Here is a 5155-nt window from a genome sequence, read left to right on the forward strand (position 1 = left end):
AGGGATAGGCAGACAGGTGTTGCATGCACATGGCAGAGGTAGGCGAGCACTAATGACCGCAGGGGGTTGCGTTATTTATTCATCAGTGAGGTGTTCAGTGCCTTCGGCTAATATCCATCTGAGTGGAAAACTGAGGACGCAACACTTTAGCCAAATCCACAGCTCAAACAGGGCCTTCGCACACAAACATTTTGGGTCGTCTCCAATATGCATTTGGCTGTATTAGTTGTGCCTGAATGAAAAGTAATTATTTAAAAGAACATTTTTACCTTGCTGTCAAGCCTAGTTGTACATCCTGGAATGCTTATTGGTTCAATGTGTTTTTATGATGATGATCTAGTTTTCTTGTTCTTGTTGGGCGAATCTTTTCACACTCCAGTTATACTCTCATGGGAATCATCCCATTAGGCCCCAGATTCTGACAAAAAGCCAACAAAAGACTAGTGCTAAATACAAAACTCACTTCAAATTAAGATATATCTTGTAGAACTCAGCAACAGAGCCAAGAAGAATATTTCTCTGTACCTAACATTTCTCAGGTTATGGGGAGGGCATGAGATCTTTGTGGGGGACTGACTAGCCATTCTGAAAAGGGTGGAGATGTTTTTCTTTGAGTGGTTGCTTATGTTATTTGAGGCAGAAATCATGGTGTATCTTGGGACACAGGCCAGCCAGAGTCAGCATGGAGCCAGAGTTATGGCATTCCAAGGGTATGTAATGTTTCACTGAATGATTTCACTGGGCGTTCACTCCCTGGGTTGAGTTAAACTGCAATCCATGATGTGAAATCAAATGGAATTTCCCTCACATGTTTTAGGAGCAATGGTCAGCAAATTGAAATTGTGCATAGCATTTTTCTCCAGACTTGCCCTCCACTTCCTCAATAAAAAAAGTCAGCGGGTGTTAATTTTTTTCATTATTAGGTGTAGGGCCTACAATGCACCACTAATGTAATAATGCCCTCCATTTCAAACACATCTCTACATTGCACTGAAAATATTCTTTGGAAATGTCAGGACATAGAATTATTTTCTATCAGTTTCTCCCTCTCTCGCTCTCTCTCTCTCTCTCTCTCTCTCTCTCTCTCTCTCTCTCACACACACACACACACACACACACACCTTACATACAACCTGCACATACACACGCACACTTCCATTATCAGGTGGGATTAATGAGTGTGTTTTCTGAATATGTCAGGTCCCTTTATCACTCAGGCTGGTGTGACTATGTGGCCATGGAACACCCTGCAGTTTACAAATCTTCCTTCTAGCAAAGGAGCTATGAGAGGAACTCCCTACAGATGTTTGTGCTCAGCTGTGCCTTAGTTTTGTAGTAGATTACTTGGAAATCAGAAAATCCTTTTCTTTTCAGTCCACAAACTAAATTAGAATATTCCAGGTTCATACAACTGCCTCAGATTATTATGCATAAACTGCTTTACATTATGGTTATGGTTATGGTTTAAATCATTTTAAAATATTTGCAGCTAGACATACACTGGAAAGGATTTTGCACATCCCAGGAATGTCTGAGTGGTAGAATTATATCTGTACTCATGAAAAGTACTGAACTGTACTTGCTGACTAATATCAATATTGAAAGTTTAGAAACAGGTGTAATGTCCACTGCCTTAATAAGTCAATAACATATTAAGTGTTCAAATAAGGTGTAACCACCAACGCAGAGAAAATCCCAGACTATGTAAGCACCATCACTGATTAAACACAAGCGAGCTGTGAAACCTCAGTAGGACAGACAGGTGTGTTTATCTGACCTTCCAGATAACACCATAATATTTTAGTTGCCTGTACAAACATGCCTCAAAAGTGGTAAAATGCTGCATGCTGTTGCTATCATTTCCCATTAGATTTTCATTTGCATTGGAGCTTGAAAACCAGCTCTGCCTTTAAACACCGTAAAGAAGGTAATGCTGTCGTGCAAAAACTGTGTTAGCCTTCAGATGCTGGCTTGAGTAAACTACACCGCCCACGTGTTATTCTAGAGGAAATGCAAGTCAAAGACTATTGAAGGACTGTCAGCAGCAGTGTTAGAAGTAGACAAAGGCCCAGAAAGATTAGAGACAGACGTTTGGAGACATTGGGCTCGTTACCACATGATGCCAACATATAAGGGGATATATGAATCACCTTGGCCAGTAGCTCCTTTAATCAGTTCACAGAGAGCTAAGCATTTGTTTTCATCCTCTACACCATCTAAATTTGTTCATGGACAAGACCCTAAAGCATAGATCTAAAATGTATTTAAATGCATTTCAGGTGTTGCAGACGTATATGTGTAACTCTGTGTAAAGACTGTTGTCAACCTTCCTGACTTTCTAACCATGAAATATCTACTTTTTAAAACATTTGGTGTAATATGACAGTGTTTGATAACTAATTTCTTGTTTTGTCCTAACTGAAATTATAGGTAGATAGCTGGATCTTTGCAGAGGTATATGTGGCAAGTGTGAGATGAATGATCTTTCTTCAAAAATCTTATCAAACTTGTGAAGTGAAACATCAGTGTACAGCCGCGGAAAAAATTAAGAGACCACTTCAAAATGATCAGTTATTCTATAACCTACTGGCAACATTCCTACCAAATTTCAAATAAAAATATTGTCATTTAGATCATTTATTTGCAGAAAAATGACAATTGGTCAAAATAGCAAAAAAGATGCAGTGTCTTCAGATCTCGAATAATGCAAAGAAAACAAGCTCATATTCATTTTTAAACTACACAATACTAATGCTTTAACTTAGGAAGAGTTCAGAAATCAATATTTGGTGGAATAACCTTGATTTAAAATCACAACTTTCATGTGTCTTGGCATGCTCTCCACCAGTCTTTCACATTGCCGTTGGGTGACTTTATGCTACTCCTGGCGCAATAATTCAAGCAGCTCGGCTTCTTTTCATGTCTTGTGACCATCCATCTTCCTCTTGATCACATTTCAGAGGTTTTTTATGGGATTCAGGTCTCGAAATTGGGCTGGCCATGACAGGGTCCTGATCTGGTGGTACTCCATCCACACCTTTACTGGCCTGGCTGTGTGGCATGGAGCATTGCCCTGCTGGAAAAAACACTTCTCAGAGTTGGGGAACATTGTCAGAGCAAAAGGAAGCAAGTTTTTCTTCCGGGACAACGTTGTACTTTGCCTGGCTGAGGTTTGTAAAAGACCATAAGGATTGAACCAAAGCGGACTGGAGGGTCTTCTAAGTTCGTCTTCTCTGATGAGTCCAATTTTCAGCTTTGCCCAACAGATGGTCGTCTGATGGTTAGAAGGAGACCTGGAGAGGCCTTCAAGCCACAGAGTCTTGCACCTACTGTGAAATTGGACTCATCAGAGAAGACAAACTTAGAAGACCCTCCAGTCCGCTAGAATAAAACAAAAATATAGAATAAAACAAAAATGTACATTTTACTTTAACACATACCAATAAATAGTAAAACCAGAGAAACTGATAATTTTGAAGTGGTCTCTTAATTTTTTCCGCGGCTGTATATGCAATGCAGTGTATATCCTACCATGTGATACATATTATGTATTCATGCTCCTTTTAAACCATGTTCATAAACTGGTATGACATAGAATCAGAGCCCATGAAACAAATGTAAATTATTTTAGTTGTTGAGTCTTTTCAATTTCCTAAAGAACATTGATGAGGAATCTAATGTCCATTTTTTGACAGACAATTTATTTTGTACCGAATTTGGACATGTTTCATTTCCATTCTAATTTGACCACCTCACTTTTAACAAAATTGACAGAAAAGAGTGACAACCCAGACAAATCAAGTACTAGGCTCATAATACCACAGTTCTTTATGGAAAACAAGGCAACTCTCGCTTGAATATGGTGAAACAAACATATGGCTCTAGAGAACCATTTCCTGGAGCATGCAAGTATGAGTACATCCGGGACATGGTGTATGGCCACAACTGTGAACTTTTTTCCCACTGTGGGGGATTTGACACCCAGGGTCATGGGACTTCCTGAAATGAAGCCATCCCAGAGGCTCTCCATGATCACCACCAAAGCTTTTTTTTTTTTTTTTTTTTAAATATATGAAACCGCACTCGATGCCCCCATACCCCTCATACCAAAATAAATACATCAAAAACACACACACACACACACACTTTCCTGTCATGACATGACTCACATTTGCACTATTTTTTAGAAAGGCTGAGAATTTTTTGTTTCCAAGGGTAACAAAAAAAGCCAATGTCCGCACATATTTTCCCAACGTATTATGTACATACGTACATACTGTATGCGTTAACACTAGGGAAGTACAAGAGGAACTAGGGAAGTACAAGATGGTATTTTATTTAAATACTCATTCCCCTCACAGTGAAAATTTTGTCAATCTGAGAACAACGACTCCTCATTTTATATGATAAACAAAATCCAATTGTATTTCCTGGGGGGCCCCTCAAATTTCACATAAACCTGAAACATTTCTCTTGGACATAGAAAGTCCTTCGTATCATTTATCACAATTATGGCTCACGACACCACTGCGCCCCCCCCCCCCCCCCCCCCCCCCCCCCCCCCCCCCCCCCCCACACACACACACACAGACCTTCTATATCAACAACAACGGGAAAGCTTGTAGTAAATGTCGTGTTTCATGGCACCTCTCCCAAATGTCACCAGAAAAGCCTTGGCCCATGGAGACAGACACAGTTATACAAACCGATTGGGCCTCTGGAAGTAATAGTAGGTGTGCAGACACTCAGCACAAACAAAAACTTCACTGATGACGCTAATGTGTCGCTGGGTTTTTAAAATGCGTCTCCTTGGAGACTGAAACAATAGCAGGAGGGCTTTGCTTGTCATTATTTCGGCATCTATTTATCAACAGCCACCATAAAACACACAGGATGAACAGGAATACTAACCAAGTTCTTAGGAGAAAGCTGAATTATGACTTGATGATTATGTAAATATGCATAGGTGCACAATATTATGATTTCTCCCCCCTACCTTATAACTTTTCTGTTTCTATGACAATTTCCTGGCACTCATCACATCATTTTCAGTCAATTTGTTGCATTTCTCAACTTGAACATACAGTACTACACTGCAAAACTGTAAGTGCCTCTCTAGGAGCCATACAATGCTTGTCATTTCACGACAGAAGGA

Source organism: Sprattus sprattus (genome assembly GCF_963457725.1).
Source record: "Sprattus sprattus genome assembly, chromosome: 4".
NCBI classification, from domain to species: Eukaryota; Metazoa; Chordata; class Actinopteri; order Clupeiformes; family Clupeidae; genus Sprattus; species Sprattus sprattus.